This window comes from Cannabis sativa, chromosome 6 (genome assembly GCF_029168945.1).
Source record: "Cannabis sativa cultivar Pink pepper isolate KNU-18-1 chromosome 6, ASM2916894v1, whole genome shotgun sequence".
Lineage (NCBI taxonomy): Eukaryota > Viridiplantae > Streptophyta > Magnoliopsida > Rosales > Cannabaceae > Cannabis > Cannabis sativa.
In genome coordinates, this window is record NC_083606.1 from 12,098,244 (window position 1) to 12,117,964 (window position 19,721).

The following is a 19,721-nucleotide window of genomic DNA, read 5'->3' on the forward strand; positions in this document are numbered from 1 at the left end:
CTCTTTTCAAACCTAAAGGAAAAGATGATATAATACCAATTTGTGAGATGTTTGTTTTAATCTATAGGTAGACATCTTAAGCTTGCATATGTTCACCACTATTAGAGAAAAATCTTTATGGCAGCTGTATACCTTCTTCTCTAGTTCACTGTTTGGAATTGATTAATGAATTGAAACAAGCAACAAATGCCAAGGTCTATAATAGAATCTTTTATAAAAACAAGTGAGAATGTAAATCTCATTTGTTATTGATTCTTAGTTCAAAATGAATTTCTTAGCAATGAATATTCTTTTATATCTTTATGTTTCTCAATGTTGCCTAATGAATATTATTGGTGAAAAAACCTATGCTTAATTAATGTTCTCCACCCCATTAGACAACTTTACTAAAGATAAACTTTATTGCTATTTAAGATATTCATTTCTTCATTCATGGCATATTGTACTACAACTTCAATTCTATAATTTAATTTGTGTCTCAAATTAATATTGTAGTTGAACTCTTATTGTACAAAATGTAATCACTAGAAAACATTGATCTTACTGTTCTAATAAGTCATCTTAAGGATGGACCAACAAACTCTTAAAAGAGCAAATGGTTCAATAACATGTTATTTTAGAAATTGTAAGCAATTACTAAATAACATAACTTATTAGAATTTTACCAATGACTTGTATATTATTAATGATTAGTTATGAATTCTCAATAACCATTAATCTTAAGGGATGTTGTGAATCATAATTAATCTAACACTTGAGGTGGAAGTTGGAGAAAATATGAATGATCTTTCTCGGAAACTAGGTTCCTAGATTGATCACTCCCACTGATCAAGTCAATTCTTAATTCCACAATTCTAGTGTTGTGAGATGGATAATAAAATATGTAACCCTTAAACCTTATAGTTTTTCAAATGAAATATGCTCATTTATGGTTTAGGGCCCAGATCTTTTCTTTGACAATTGTACTCTAACTATATATGGGTATTTATAAAATGTGTACATGTCATCAAGTCGGTTTTCAACCTTATCACAACTCAAAATATGTTTGAGAAACAACTTTGGTTAGAACACGATTCGATATGTACACCCCATTGTTGAGTATCAATAGACAAAGATTTAGGAAAGATTGGAGTTTGCTATGTAGGCTCCACCCCATGTCCAAAAAATGCTTAGTTTCTTAAATCTGTTACACACTATAATTTGGGTGTACCAAGCATATGTATCGGGCAATGAACCCATGCTTTTAAAGAAACTTTACAAATACACTGGGAGTTTATCCATACTCACGAATTTTGATGTAGTATTCTCCATTTTATATTTGATCTCACTATCTTAATATGCAAAATGCACCATTTCTCTACTTAAGATTTAAATGTCTTTGAAACATATAAATCCATACTTTTGTAGAAAAATTATTTATGTGAGTAATCGTTAAAAAAGAGATGCAAAATTTGAGTCCATGTCTTCAAAATTAATTGACTTGTATGATTTCTAATATGATAGAATTCTAGTATGCACCGATTTTGACTTGTTGGAATACATATTCTTAATGAAATTCACACAAGTTCTAAATAAAGTTAGTAAAATCAAGTGTAATGAAGATCCCCACCATTTACTAACATTTATTCTATTTATGGAGATATGTTCCATAATCTTTGGTGCTATAATGTAGAAGAATTCTTATTAATAACACATTTCTTATTGTCAGATTGAACTTGCATATCTTTATGAGTGACATCATTTGTAGTAAAGACCTCTAAATGTGTCTAAATCAAGTTTCAATAGAATCTTGGAACATAAAGGTCTTTGCCAATTTTAAAACAAAGCCACTACTATATTGCTTGTTCCTTAAACTTCTAAATGTGAGAACTTATCTTGTCTGTGGATAAGATTTGCTCCCAGTTACTGACTTTCTTAGGTTTATTTGTAAACCTTGCAAGAAATTATGAATGTGGAATAACAATCTAAAATAATCCACTATGTGTTAATAATCACATTAACTATATTAGAATGAATTCATACACAATAAATTAAAATTTATTGGTGATAATAAAGTGTGATTTATTTTTCTTAATTATACAGTAAAAACTGTATATGCTAGATGAAATTATCAGAATAAATTTTGAAAATTTCTACTGTTATGGAAGAAATTTATGAATAGTGATGTAATAAAATTACATATATAGTTTTGAGGTTTAAATGAATCATGTTTTTACCAATGAATAAACATGCTTAAATATGAAATCTTATTAAACAAAAATTGCCTGTGGGCTAAATTTTTAATTTAATAAGATTAGATTTAGATGTAGATTATGATAGATTTACACAATTTATGAAAAACTTAAAGTTTAATATTTCTATCTTAATGAAAGGTATGAAACACTTAATTATTTATAAATGTTTCAAAATTTTATACTTTATGATAAAATTATTAAATTAAATCTACATAATTACCTGTGGGATAAATTAAGAGAATTTAATTTAACATATTAATCATGTGAATATAATAAAATCCCTGTAAGGTAAGATTATTATGTTCACATAATTCATGTCCATTATGTGATCTTAATCCACTTAATATATATAATTTTATATAATTAAGGATGCTGTGGCTACTCCCTAATTATTTAAAATTATGTGGTTCACTAGACACCAAAGTATAAATTGAAGATTAAAATTTTACTAAATCCAAAATTGCCTGTGGGCTAAATTTTAAATTTAATAAAATTAGATGAACTTTATGATAGATTTAATTAAACAATTAGTTTTGGAAAATGAAGGTTTATTATCTATCTTTAATTAAATTTATGATAACACTATTAAATTAAATCCCCATAACTCCCTGTGGGGTAAATTAAGAGAATTTAATTTAACATATTATCCTAATTAATTATACAAATATAATAAAATCCCTGTGGGGTAAAATTATTATACCTATATAATTAATTACAAGTTATGTCCATTAAGGTGAATTTTAATTAATATATAATTTTATACAAATAAGGATGCTGTGGCTACTCCCTAATTATATAAAATTATATTTTCACTTTGACATTAGGTATTGGGCTCTACCTAAAAGTAATTTCGTTATTAACATAGTAGACAATCACTGAGATTAATGCTCCTAGTGTGGTCGTCCGAAGATCATTAAAAACCGTTCTAGATATGAGCATTTGTCCCAAATTCATGTTTTCTTATGTCAAACCACAAAATTACTTACATTTTATTCATATTTTATTCATTTTAGGAAGTTTTATGAATATTTTATGAAGTTTTATGAAACTTAATGTGCTATATAAAATATTCAACCTATCTTAATGTTTGAATATTTCTAAATATATCTAACACTATAAAAGGAATTTATGTATAGCATTTAAATCATGCAAATCTAAATTAATTGCATTAAACATAAATTTGCCAAATAAATACAAATTAATACAATTATTGTATGATAATAAATTAAATGCTTAATTCCATAATATATAATTAATTATGCATTTATGACCATATAATATCTTAAATATTTATACTAATAATTAATTTGTATAAATAAGGTAATTATACAAATTAGTACAATTAATTATATGGAATGAATTAAATGCAAAATTAAAGACTATACTTAATGGCAGATTTTTCAAATTTTATTAATTTAAACAATAAATTACATAAATTTGGTAATAAATAATTAAATGCACAATTATACAAATTGCACAATTATTACATGCCTAAATAAATCATGTAATTAATTACCATATTAAAACAAATTTCCATTTTCAGTTTATACTAAATAACATATTAATTCTAAATATATGTATTAAATTAAAAATGGAAATTAATGAATATAATTTATTGACTAAATTAACAATAGGGGAATAATTTATATTTCCAAATAAATAAAAAATATATAAAAAAAAATCGAAATTTTTTCCCATTTTTTTTTTTTTTTGAAAAATACACTGCCATAAACGACATGATAAAATTTCCTTAAACTTCCAAAAATCATGAAATCAATTCCAAATGAATCTAAATGCAAAAATTAAGACATTCATATAGATTTTATGCATCGAAAATACATAAAACAAAGACTTTAAAAATCACCAAAATTTTCTGAAAAATAATTTTGAGATTTCTTTGTTTTTTCAAAGTGGATTTTCATGCTTAGAACAATCTATATTAATATATGAATGTATTAATACATATACAATATATATATAAATATATATACATATATATATACATAAAAATAAAAATACTGTATGTATATATATAAACATGAAATGTATATATGTATATATTTGTATATAGCATTTAGATATATAAATAATATATATATATACAACATATATACGTAATGAAATGAAGAAAATATATATATATATATATATGTATATGAATATATATATATGAACTGAATGAATAAACAAGTATATATGTATGAAAATATATATGTATATATATAATTGGGATTGAATGAATATGAATATATAAATATATACACAAACGAAAATAAATATATATATCAACACTGAATTAAATATATATATATAAACACTGTATATACGAGTATATATATATATATGAAACTCAAACTAAAATCAAGGCAGAGATAAAAACCGCTCTGATACCAACTGTTAGACAATTTATATGTATAAACTGAAATATATGTATGTGTATATAAAATGCGGAATAAATAAATATATACACTATATAACTTAAGGATCGAAATACCTCCAGCCATTGATTCTTGAGCTTCAAACCCACATAAGTTTTGATCTGCAAAGGAAACTGGTTGATGTGGGTAATCGGGCTTCCTCGCTCTCTCAACTCTCTTTAGATGGATTTTGCTGTTATGAACAGAATGAGTGAGGAGCTCGGGGACCGAGACCCTATATTTATAGGTGAGATACTCCATCAGTATCTGTGCCACATTAATTGTCAGAATATTTTGACAATTAATTCAGGAAATCAAATCAGGTAATGAATATAGAAATCTGACCATATATAGAATATTACGTAATTGATTCTATCCAGATTCAATGAATATAAAATATTCATTTATCAGAATCAATAATATTATTTTATTTCCTTAATTAGAAATATTCTAATAATAATTTCTTTTTTAAAACACATTTAATAATAATTTTTTTTATATAAATTTAAGGGAAGTTTTTAAAAATATATTTTTTTATATTTTATTTACAATTTTACGACTTAAAATAAAAATATTTTTTTTTAACAAAAAAATAAAAATAACTGAAAACAACGAAAAATTAACATTGATAATTATAAATCAATTTATAAATAAACTATAAAATAACTATACAAATAAAATCATGATAACTATAATTTAAATATAAATAAATTATAAAATAAAATAATAAAATGATTTATTTTTTTTACTGAAGAGTATTTTTGTATTTTTTTTTTAATTTTGGTTTAGTGTAAATTTTTTAATATTAAAATGTCCAAAAAGTCTATAAATACATATTTTTATACTTATATATAACATGGAGTAAAAAAAAATGCATTTTAAAAATCATATAAAATATGGTAGAAAAAAAATACACACACAAGCTTGCTAGAAACTGATCATTTTTTTTTTCAAAAAAAAAAAAAAGAAGAAGACTAAAAGCTATTTTTAATTCAAATTTTAAGTGGTTTAAAATATTCTCAAATATGTCATTATGGTATTCACCCATGCCTTGGATTTGGTCTATCGGTTATTAGATTTGTTACTATATTCACTTTGCGGGAAAAAAAAATAAAAAAAGATTAATTATTATATAAAATTACACTGTTTTCACATAAATTAATAGTATCATTGTACTAAAAATATATGACCCTAAATATTAAATTATATTCATAATAATATGAGAAATGCTAAAGGTCACCAGTGATGCTTAGAGCTCTTATGTGTCAATATTATTATTGGTCCAACTAAGTATCGGATCTTATATAATTTAATATAATAGCTTTTAGAAAGTATCACTAATCAATCACAACACAACATCATTACATATACTGGTGTCATATAGCAATGCTCTAATAATATAACATTTCTAAATAATATTCAACACCACTAATACTCTATCTCTATCTCTACACGTGAGATACTCCATATCTACTCCACTAAAAATTTCTCGAAAATGTCATGACTCACTAATCAATAAGTACTTATGAAATATTATTTCATTGTTAAAAAAAACAAGATAGAAATAACTAATCAACTATTGGTATATCATTTCAACAATATTAATTACTTGGCTAAAACCCTTTATGAGTCGGATAATGGATGCAATCTTTTATCTTTAACCATTTTATGAGACTTTAGTGCTATATTACATCATTACTATTTTGTTTGATATATCTTTGGAAATATATCTCTATAAAATATCCTATATAGCCGGATCTTGTGTATGTGATATTTTATCTTCCAAACCCCAATATATATTAACTCATATGGATATTGTTGCTTGACTTTAAGAGACAATCTGTCCTATGAAATGGATGCCTAACACCCTAAGTTGTAGTAATTATAATTGTTTATTAATATCAAGATATGATCAAGTTTAATGGGCACGAACGGGAACTATTGGTCAACTTTTTTAATATTTTCGCCAAATGATTATGATGTGGGAAAAATATATAATATTAAAAACTTAATTAGTTCCTACTTAATTTTTTTTATTAGATATTTAGTTAATTAATAATAACGTTTCATTGTTTTTGCAACTTGCAAGTTGGATATCAACCATATGCACTCAAGCTAATTAATAGGAGTGACCCTATGAACTCAAACATAACTAGTTATTAATTGTTTAAATGGAGTTGTATATATATACACAAAAATATATCTATATATATTTATTAATAATTGTGGCATGTTTATATGACCTCCATTTATCTAATATATGAGACTTAATTAATTTTGGCTTCTCAAAAAGTTGTGTTTTGGAACATCACAAAACTAAATTTGGATAACAAAACTAAAAATATGTAATAGCGAATGAAATACGTTGTAATTAAGGTAAAATTTTAGCAAAGGGGGCAGTTTCTTGAATTGTTTGTATATATATTTATTTTTTTTTATTTAAAAAAAAAATAATTAATTAGTAGAAGAAAGCCTGAATTCATTGTCCATTTACAAATAATTAAGTATAAATTAAAAAGTGTAATTATTGTCTAGATGGTCTTTAATTGATATATGAAATGAAGTGGGTGTTACTTAAATTAGTTTCCTCTTCACTCCTCTAAGTTCTATAAGAAATCTATTTGAGTCAAAATACTCGAAACTGACACAAATCAAAGGTAAGAAAAGATGGAACAAATATATATTATATATATATATATATATATATGTTAAGCAAAAATATATTAATTATATATTGTACTTCTACTTTGTCACTACAAAGCTAAATCTTTTGACCAAGAAATTGAGAAGCATCTATACATTGGGCTCCACCAGAGGAAAAAAAAAAAGAATGGGGTCAATTTGCTGGGAAAATTAAAAGGGTATAGAGGGAGAGATATTATTCTTCATCTCACGAGTCATATAAATTAATTTAAATAATTAAATAGACATTTAAAAATGGTCTAAGGCATTAAATGTTTTCAATTTGAAGCCAAAAAAGAAGACAAAAACAACAACTGGAGAGCAATATACCCAACTGGGGGGAGAAGAGAGGCCCAGTTTATGAACGTTTCTTTCTAGTGAAATAATATTGGCTTGGCAATTGGCGTGGGAACAAATAATAATGAGTATAATAGTCTCTAATAAGTTCATTTCAATTCATGGCTATTTCAAACTAAAAAAAAAAATAAATAAATAAATAAAATAAAGAGAGAGAATTTATTTTTTGTCCTACCAATTCCAAAGAAAATCAATTTCTCTAGCTGGCTGTGTCTTAATTTCTTTCTTTCACGAAACTACCACTAAATAATTACATTTGTTTTCATATTCCATTTTTACTTCACATTATGATGAGTTGGAATAATAATAATAATAATAATAATAATAATAATAATAATAATAAAAAAAAAAAAAAACTAAATTACTTGCCTTTGCAAAAATTGCATGAGAGTCTATTTCTTATATATTAAAATAATTTTAATTAACAATTCTTAAGAAAGTATATAAGTCAATATAAAAACAAAAGTAAGGACCATAAATAACACAAAATATATTAATATTATTAGGGAAAAGATTAAAAACACACTGTGAAACACAGAATTTTAAGAAGAATCTACTTCATTCAAACTCATGAAAGATACTGATGATGATGCACCTCGAATTATGTTTAATGAATAAGATTTAGATATCAACAACAACAATCTTTTTTATGTAACGAATATGCATTGAGCCTTGGGCTACCTTATTACTTCAGTAAATTGATCAGTACGTACTACTATACATAGATATTAGTAATTATTGGACATTTTCAAACCATTGACCATATTATTAAACCATAGTGACATTTAAAAAATAAAGTCATTGACATAATACTAGCTATTGAAGTGACACTAATAGAAGCCATAAAATTATAGTCTAGTGTAAGATAATTAAATAATGCTTACATATTAAGCTAAATGAAAAAATAATATTATAACTAATTACACATGCCCCTTGTTATTGTTGCAATATTAAACAAAATTATCAGAGAAATTATTTATATAATATATATATACACACATATATAGGTCTCCGATTGACATTTCCAAAAGTTGGAAAATAGTGTCTATATAGATGGACCACACTTGATATAAATTAAAATAACAACAATAAAGAGAGAGGGCTTAAAATGGTTTGACTTTATTCTGGTCTTTGTTTTTGTTCTATATGTACATATGGTCTTATTAATCGTCTCTACTCTATTATATAAATAGGAGAGTTTGAAGGGTTCTTTATTCAAATGGCAGAAACTTCTTAGCACAAGTATGAATTTGGGGAAGAAGAAAGTCCATTGTGGGAGGCTATACTATTGTGGGCTAAAAACAATGACTGGCTACAATATATACAAGTATGTATCTTACAATCTCCAAAGTTATTTGAGGACCCATATATAAACAAAGAGATTCTATATTTCTTTGTTTTAATTAAAGATTCCATGAAGAATAATAAATATAATTCATGATCAAACAAAAGAAAAAAGAAGTTAATTTTAGTGATGTTCACACTTCACACTACTTTACTAGAAGAAAATGCTTCAATTTTGTTCAAACTTATTCTTCCTTGAGAAAAAGCAAATATAAATATTATAATATAATACGGTTGTGTTACAACAAAAACTATTTATTAATTAATCATTCTTTCTTTCACCAGCATAGTTCTTTTAGTCATAATCTGAAATATAAAATTTGTTATATACATAATTAAATATTATAACATATGTTACATGTAACATATATATATATATATTAGCATACTTCATACTCTCTTCTAAATTTTTGTAAAAAAAAAAAAATAATCTCCTCTAAGAGAAAATAAAGAAACAAATCGATATATATGTGGTATAGGTTTTTTTAGGTGGTGTTTGATTGAAGGTAATGAAATAGAATGGAAAAGAAAGAAAACAATCTTCATTCTATTCCTTTGTTTTATTACATATTAAAGTGTTGAAAATCATTCCAATGGAATAGCCTTTCCACTATTGTGGTAGAATGACAATTTTATTTTGAAATAGAAGGAAAAACCATTCCAAAATATGATAGAAAAAATTAATAATTTTTTTTATCAATTTTTTTATACATTTTAAATTTTATTTCATTCTCATTCATATTCTTATTTCTATATTTTAATTCATTTCAACCGAACGGCACCTAATTTCAACTCTAGTAATAGAGTTCCTTTTAATTCTTATTTTATACCCCAAATTAAGGCTTTATGGTTTATTTTTTAGTTCATTTGGTTGTGACACTTATAGCTAGTCTCGTCACTTGCATATATTATTGCTTATAGTAAATATAACTGACCAATCCAAAAATAATAATTTCCTACTAGACCACACCAATTTTTTAGGCCCCATTGAAATATATAAATAATAAAGAAAACAAACAGTTACCCATCATATGGGTACATCTCCTATGGGTATTAATAGTGCCATTACACTTTAATGTCCTTAATTTTATGGCAGCTTCGGGATATATACTTCATACTTATCGATCCAAAAAGTGCAGCTACCCCATCCATAGAATACATACATAACTAGCCACATAATTATATATATTTATGTGCTTTATCAACTTTATTCCTTTAGAACCCATAAAATCCCTTTATCTTTTTCTTTTCCTTTATCTTTATTTTCTTTAAACATAGGTGCTTTTGGTTCATATTATTAGTCTTCTAGATATTCTTAATTAAGTTACAACTTCTGTTCAGATTTAGATTATTTTGGAGATGGTGGAAATGTGAAATATATTATAGATGAAAGAACCTTTTATGTTTATTAGTTTAATTATATGGTTTAATAATTTTACTTAATTATTATAAGCATGTATAGCATTTCAATAATCTAATTTTAACAAATATATGTAATCAGTGCCACTAATTGTGTCCAATATATTGGCAACTACCAAATATCTTATATATTGTACAGCCGGCCTATAACATAAAATATTTATGTGTGTGTGTGGCAATGAATTATTAGACATGTAGTCTTTCTTTTAGTTCAATATTTTGTGACAATGATTATCTTTATTAATTACTTCACAACATCTCTCTAACACATTGTTAGATCAATGTCTCCAACATTATATTTTAGCATAGTACAATCATCCAACAATGCAAATATAATATCTAATGTAATCATATTTAGCATTTGATTAGTTTTAGCTTTATTATTAAACAAATGTACTCATATTATTAACTAAAAAAAAGTGTCTTCTTCTTCTTGAATTTTAAACTTTAGCATTTGATTAAGAACATTGCTATTAGGTACTAGTGGTGTTTAGTACTTTCTCGACATTTCACATTACGATTGGCTAGTGATACTTCTTAAAAATTATTATATTAAATTATGTGGGACTCGATACTTAATTGGACCAATAGCGGTACTAACACATAGGAAAGTGCTAAACAACCACTAGTACCTTTAGCATTTCTCTTTCATTAATTTTTGCTATTTCAAAATTTACCATTTTGCTTTTTAAGTCTAAGCATACATTTGCATTATTGGAATATATATGCATTGGACATGGTCCAATTATTATGTAGAATCAAAAGACATTAAACAAGGATATATATAGATTTGAATTGCAAATTAATGTATTATACGTGGATTTTATCAATTAAAAAAATCAATATTTTATATATAATAAATTACATTTGAAGTGGTGATATATTTTGGTGGATCTAATAGTGTTATAATGGGTTTAAAAACAAAATTATTACAAACTTGTTTTTAAGCAAAAGGACTACATTTGGTGCCAGCTTGCAAATCATTAATCATAATTTTTTTAATTTTATTTTGCTGTGTTTAAAAGTACCCCTTAATATTAAAAATTGATTCCTCACCAACAGAATTATATAATAATTAAATGTATTATATAGTTAGAGAACATCAGGTGAGTTTCTGCGTGTTAAATACTTTGGGTGCATTCTACAAAATTTTTATTTCGAATTGTTTAAACATAAAATTTGGAATACATTTTTTTTTTTATAATAGCTTTTATTTTTTAAAATAATAAAAATATGTTTGCTATTTTTGTTTTTTATTTGATGAGAATCATTTTTTTTAAAGGAAACTTATAAAGACCACTTAATTTTAATATGAGAATTAACAGATAATTAGGGTTTAATTCAAAAATTAAATTTCTAATTATGATTTATGAATTTATTAAAATTTATTTGAATTCTAGGTGTGTTATTTATGTTATATATAAAATTTTATATTTTTTATATTTTAGTCCAGCAACATTGAAATGCGACGTTTGGCTGATAGAATCACATTTTCCTTTGAGTTAGTATTTTAGTAGTAGTAGGGCAACTTAGATAGACATTGGAAATGTCGAAAATATTTGAGGTATTAGGTTTGACCAAAGTACCCCTAGGTAGTAAGGATGCTTTTTGGCTTAGGCAAGAGCAAAATGGTCTTTTTGCCCCATATTTCTTTTGTCCTTTATTAGTGACTTATTAATAGGTTAGTTAAATCTGAATGTAACTAAGATATATGTTAGATTGATATTATGATTTATCTTTTCCATTCAAAGAAATTAGAAAATCATAAAGAAATTCATAATTTTGGAACATTGTCACGTGGCAATTCCTAATTGGTTTAAGTCGTTAATTTTTTATTTTTTTAAAAAAATTAATTTAAATATACCAATAAGAAAATGACACGTGAAAAATGACATAATATTTAACGGTTAGATACCTACAGAGTTTCAAAAATATAACTTTAGTATTATTACCACAAAAACTTAAACTTAAGTATTTATTTGCACTGAGTTAAACTACAGTATTTATGCCACAAATTACTCATTTGTTTTTGGGTAAATTGCGGCATAAATACATAATGTTTCAGATTTTATACACTTAAATACCTAATGTTTATTTTTGGAGGCAAAAATACCTAATGTTACAATTCTCTTACACCATTACTATTATTTCCGTTAACTCATAAATATAGACACGTGGAGATCAGTTCAAATGCATTACATTTATTTTTATTTTATTTTAAAAATTAATATTCTTAGCATCAAAAACTAAATGCTACTTATTCCAAAAAAAAAAAAAAATCAGTTCTCGTAACAATTTTCACATGACATTGACACTTCAATTCGATAATCATGTTCCATATACTGCACTGGTTTTCTCAGCTATGGTAATTTAGTATTGCATCTCTTTTTTTTTTTTTTAAACAAGTAGTATTTAGTTTTTGATATTAAATATATTAAATTTTAAAATAAATTAAATAATTGTAATGCTTTTGAGCCCTCCACGTATCTATAATTATGATAAGTTAACGGAAGTTGTAGTAACAGTGTAAGAGAATTGTAATATTAGGTATTTTTGCCTCTAAAAATAAATATTAGGTATTTAAGTGTATAAAATCTGAAACATTAGGTATTTATGCCGTAATTTATCCTTTGTTTTTTTATAATTGGTAGTGTAAAAAGTTCAAAAAAACTAAAATGTTAATTATATTTAAAGAAAAAAAAATAATCTAAATTCAGTAACAAAATTGTTTATATTTATTTTTCTTTCTCTAAAATACTCAATACATAGGCAAATATTTTTAGTTTTTATGTCAATAAAATACCACAATTACCTGTAAATATAGGTTAGATTTTCCGACATAATACAAAATCGACACTAGTCTAGAAGAATTTAAGATTTAACTGTAATTGGTGTTCAAACTTGATGTTGAAACTAATTTTTTTCTATTTTTTCAATAAATTAATTATTAATTATTGTAACTATATGTATAATTTGTTGAGAATTAGAATCAAAATGTAACAGCGCAGCACCAATAAAGATGAACAACTACTTCAACTTGTAACACCATTTAGTTTGAGATTCCATTTTACACCAATTTTTTTTTTCTCTTTTTTAATTTTATTATTAATAACTTGTTTGCTTATGTTTCAATCAAAATCAGTTGCAAATTTCACACAAAAAAATGATGGGAACCAAGCAAAATATCATTTCAAGATATTACTTCTTATCTAAATGTTAGTTGAGTATAGATTCAACTATAAGTGACTTAACCACGACATTGAAACCAACATTTGTTTGGAAGCTACTTCGGTGTTAAATTTTTATAGCAACTATAAAAGTCTTTATCTTTTATAAGAATGCCATTATAATGGAATGAATTTTAATATAGAGCTATTTTATTTAAAATGAAAAAAATATCATTATAATTTGTTAGAGAGTCTCACATTGCTAATGTGTAGAAAAGTAATAAAATATATAAGAGGAATGAGCTACTCCTCCCATTATCAATTGGTTTTGAGATAGAAACTCATTCACCTTATTTCAAATTCTAACGTGGTATTAGAACTTTTTTTTTTTTAAAAAAAAAAATGTATATCATTATAATTTAAGATTAAAAAAATAATAATTTTATTTTTTATCAATTTTAAATTTATTTTATTTTTATTCTTATTTCCATTTTTTTTTTTTTTTGTTTACTCCTCGCATCTCAAATCAATTTGATTTGTTAAAAATATTTATCACTTTTTAGTTTAGTTTTGTTTATTTCATTTTTTTGTTGCAAGGTAAAAATATTTGTCATTAACCGTGCTTACCATTTTGGTATTAAAAATGTATGCACATATCCATTTTAAAAAGAGTAATTTGCGTCATAAATACTAAGTTTAACTTTCAGTTGTAAATAAATACTTAAGTTTAATTTTTGGCGGTAATAATACTTAAGTTATATTTTTCAAACTCTGTAGTTATTCGAACGTTAAATGTCAAGTCATTATTCACGTGTCATTTTCTTATTGGTACATATAAATTATTTTTCAAAAAAAATTAAAAATTCATGACTTAGACCAATCAAGGATTGTCACGTAGTAATTTACTTAATATTTAACAACCAGATACCTACAGAGTTCTAAAAATAAAACTTATGTATTATTGCCGCCAAAAATTAAACTTAAGTATTTATTTGTAATCAGAAATTAAACTTAAGTATTTATGCCGCAAATTACTCTTTTAAAAATATCTCATATTGCAATATGAGGTATGAAAAATGTTTTAAAAATACCTCATATGTTTGAAATTTTGGTTTAAAAAATGTGTGCACCCTATATTATATTGTGATCTAATTTTGTAAATTTTTAGGTTTTTAATACAATTTATACAAAATTTTAAATATAATATATCTTTATATATAAAAGAGGCTATCTAACAATTTTTATTAATTTAACAAAATCTTTTAAGAATATAAGAATATTTCGTTAAAGTTAACGATGTTAGTAGGATTAGTTTTATAAATATTAATATTATTTATTTTAGATTAATTTAAATATATGTAAATATCAATATTACTTGTTTTAGGTTAATTCAACTTATACTAATTTTAAATTAATTTAAATATATAAAAATATTAATTTATTATTTGTAACATTATTATTTTTTATTGTTATTTTTAATATTGGGAGTATGTTGAATTTTAATATTTTTAAACTTTATATTTATTTTCCTCGCATTTTTAAAACTTTAAATATTATTTTTTTAAAAAAATTAAAAAATTAATAAGTGGTTTCTTTTAATTTATAAAATTTTAAAAATACACATAACAAAAATAAAAATTAAAAATATAACTAAGTATAAGTGCAATGTCCGTAACAATAACCTAGTATATATATATATATTAAACTTTGAATTAAATATAATAATTAAATTGTAACCAACACTAATTTTTTTTTTTTTTTTTTGAGTTGCCAACCCTGAGGTGAGGCGAGCTAGGCATGCGCCTTGGGGCCCCACGCGCTCAAGGCCCCGAAATTATGAAAAAAATTATTAGTATATAAATAAAAGATTAAATAATCAGAAATATAACAAAATAGTGTTTACTATAGTGGTAGGGAGTGTGATTTTAAGCAAAGAGGTTAAGAGATCAATTTTCAACTTCTACTTTTACATCTTTTTTAATTAGAGATATTTAATGTGTAATTATGAAGGATTGAACCTTGCAGCTGAGTTTTAAAAAAATTTACCACTACACCAAAATATTAGAATTATAATTTTGATAATAATTAAATTATTTATATAGGGCCCTAAAATTTAATTTTGTCTTAAGCGCTATATACCTCAAGACCGACCATGTTCATTGTTCTAGGTTGGCTAATGGAGTTGCTTACTCCTTAGCCAAGTTAGCTTTGGTCAAATTTGAACATAAAGTTTGGTGGTCTGGCTATCTTTATTGTATTGTACCTAGAGGCGCTTATCTAATCTTATCTGCATTAGTTTGCTCATAGTGCATTTAATCCGTACTAAGTGTAAATTTTATATTTTTTTATCCAATCTAATCCACACGAAAGCTCAAATCAAATCAAATCTAATCTGCAATAGTGCATATTAGATTAGTTATTTTTTTAATATTAAAATAATAAAATATAAATTATTTTCACATAATTAACCAACAACAAAATAATATAAGTTATTGCTGTTATTCTATGTTTCCAACAATAAATTAAAATAAACAAACAAAAAACAACAATTTTCTAGAAAAAGAAAAAAAATATTATATGTAGAAAGAAAAGTTTAGTTTATCGTAGATTATATTTTTCTTATACATATACATTTAATATATTAAATTTTGAAACATACATGTACCATATATATTTCTTTTAAATTACCATATGGGTTAATTTTAAGTTGAGTAATGTTTATTTGAGTTGGAATTCATGGTTAGTTTAGTTGTTGAGCAAGTTTGAGTTCAAGAACTCAAACTTGACTCTACAATGGTGGTTTTTAATTTTCTGCATATTTTGAGGTTCTGTTGCTTGAAACTTGTCTATTATGATGTTATTAGGTGACCTAGAGCTTGATTTGAAGTTTGGGTCAAATTGGGATTGCTTTTAGTCTCTTTGTTTTTCTGTAGTGAAAAATGAAAGAAACTGTTTTTGCAGAAACGGTCTACCGTTTTTACTGGTGTAGAACTAAAAAAACGGCTCGCTGTTTTTACAGAAACAACTTGCCGTTTTTTAGGCAGTTTTATTGATAGGAAAACTTCTAGTTTTGAGTTTAGGTTTCTGGATAGGCTTAACAAGTTGTTTACCCGATTTACGTGATTGTGACATGGCGTCCGTTCAACACGTGATTTTTCATTCAGGCTGACGAACACACTTGAATCAAGAATCCAGATAAAATAATTATTAAATATGTATATGTATATGTGTATGTATGTAAATTTCATACTACGTTATGTGTTATATGCATTGATATCATGGTGGCACAAACAATAGTGTCAGGTCTGCAGCACAATTATAGTGCTTGTAGTGGTCGAAATGCATGAATTAGTACCATAGTCACACAAATTATAGTGTCGGGTCAGCCATACGAGTATAGTGCTGGGTGTGACTGGTATTTAATTCCATATAAAGTATTAATTGACACTATCATAGTGGTACCAACTATATAACTGAGTCAGCAGTACGAGTATAGTACTTGTTAAGAATAATATTATGGCCAATAGTACTTTCGGGTATAGATTGATGCTATCATAACAATACAACCAACGTGTTGAGCCCACATCACGATTATAATGCTAGTAGTGGCTAATATTATGATCTGTCATACCAAAAGCAAGAGCGTTCTTGATGCATCTGAAGCCTTGTAAATAGGTGTATGAGCACCTAAATACAAGTTAGTGATATATATTATGTTATATGCTTTTCTTACTGAGTTTGTCGACTCACATATATTATTTACATGTGTAGGTAAAGGAAAAGCTAAGGCTAAGCACCAGTGACTCCAGAGCTCAAGGGTGATTGTACACATTAGGATTGTTAGACTTGGAGAGTTTGGTCTCGAGACGACTTAGACCTTATTTTGTAATCGTTGTGCGACATGTTTGTAAAGTGTAATTTGAATATAAATTTTAGTAACGAGATCCCGAATTTTTGTATGGATGTTTATATTTATAAAGTTTAAAGTTTTATTTAAAATTTTAAATTTAACACATTTTTCAAGAAACCCTTTCATTGACAAAGGTGTGCACAATAATTAGAAAGTCAATGTAGCATGTCTAAGCAGTAGGGTGTTACATCTATGGATAATTTTACAACAACTACGAGAACATAAACTTTATGTCAAATTTAAGAAGTGTGAGTTTTAGTTATTCCAAGTATCATTCTTGGGCACATTGTTAGTAAAGATGGGATCATGGTTAATTTGGGAAAGATTGAATTCGTCATGGATGGGCCAAATATATAGATACTACCATCAATTTGTAGAAGGATTTTCTAAGATCTTAATGTCCTTAACAAAGTTAACTAAGAAGAATCAATGATTTATATGATAGACGAGTGTGAAACAAGTTTCAAGAGTTGAAGCAACGATTGATGACAACTCTTGTGTTAGCCCTACCGTCAGATCAAGAAACATTCGTGGTCTATTGTGATGCATCCACACAGGGTCTGGGATGCGTTCTGGTGCAAGCTGATAGGGTTATTACTTATGTTTCTCTCCAGTTGAAGGAGTATGAGCAGCGATACCCAACTCATGACCTAGGATTTGCCGCAGTGGTCTTTGCTTTAAATATTTGGCGACACTAAATCTACGGAGAAAAGTGTGAAATCTATATCAATCATAAGAGCCTTTAATTTTTCTTTACTCAGAAAGATTTGAATATGAAATAGAGGCGATGGTTAGAGTTAGTTAAAGACTACGATTATGAAATTCTTTATCATCTCGAGATGGCCAATGTGGTGGTGGATACCCTAAGCAAGAAAGGGCCTGGAGGTTTCCAACACGATTATGATTTCCTCTTAATTAGCAGTGGATATGGTCAAATCAAGTATTGAATTTGTGGTTGGTAGACTTAAAATTTGACACTACAATCAGACTTGTTAGAGAGAATTAGAAATGCTCAATTGGTAGATCCAGAATTGGTGAAGATCCGAAATGGATTCTTAGCTGGTCAAGCTAAAGAATTCACTGTGTTGGGTAACAAAATGTTACTTTGTAAAACCTGAGTTTGCGTTTCGAGTAGTACCAAACTTAGAAATGAGATTCTTGATGAAGCTCATACCACTCCCTATTCATTACATCTTAGTACCACTAAGATGTATCAAGATTTAAAACCCTACCATTGGTGGTGCAGTATGAAAAATGATGTGGTGGAATATGTGACTAGATGCTTGACTTGTCAGTAGATTAAGACTAAACATCAAAGACCTGCAGGGTTGTTGCAGCCTTTGACACTTCTTGAGTGGAAATGGGAGGATGTCACCATAGATTTTGTGGTTGGATTACCTATGACCGTGGGTATGTTCGATTCCATATGGATAATTGTGGGTCGGTTTACCAAATCAAGACATTTTCTGCTAGTAAAAACAATGTATTCAGCAGATCACTATGTAAAACTCTATGTAAAAGAAATAGTACGACTTCCTGGAGCTCTTAAGTCCATTGTTTCAAATAGAGATCTAAAGTTAACTTCCATCTTTTGGATAAGTCTCCAACGAGCCATGGGTACAAAGCTGATGTTCAGCACAACTTTTCATCCTCAGACAGATGGATAGTCTGAGAGTATAATTCAGATTTTAAAGGATATGTATGTGATGGATTTTGAAGGCTGCTGGAGTAAGTATCTACCATTGATAGAGTTTTCTTACAACAATAGCTATCAGAGTACAATAGGGATGCCTCCCTATGAGATGTTGTGGCAGGAAATGTAGATCTCCAATTTATTGGGATGAAATCAGACAGAGAAAATACATAGGTCCGGAATCAGTTCAACGGACCAATGATTTATAGAGAAGATCAAGGATAAATGATTGCTTCTCAAAGCAGGCAGAAAAGTTATGCAGATCTGAAGCACAGAGATATAGAATTTTAGGTGGGAGATCATGTCGTCCTACGGGTATCTCCAACGAAATGGGTTAAGCATTTTGGGAAAAAGGCAAGCTATGCCCTATATTTACAAGGCCTTCTAAGATTCTTGAGAAAGTAGGATTGGTAGCTTACCATCTAGCTACCAGTACAGATCCTTGATAGGAATGACAAAGTTCTTCGAAACAAAACCATAACAATGGTCAAGGTACTT

At 26.3% G+C, this 19,721-nt stretch overlaps 1 long non-coding RNA gene across 1 annotated transcript; it reads left to right on the forward strand.

Annotated features, from left to right (window-relative positions):
- The first annotated feature begins 8,499 nt into the window (after positions 1-8,499).
- Positions 8,500-17,619, forward strand: LOC133038771 (uncharacterized). The gene is made up of 2 exons (XR_009688284.1): positions 8,500-9,017; positions 17,392-17,619. It is a non-coding gene; the product is annotated as an uncharacterized LOC133038771 (long non-coding RNA).
- The last annotated feature ends 2,102 nt before the right edge of the window (positions 17,620-19,721 follow it).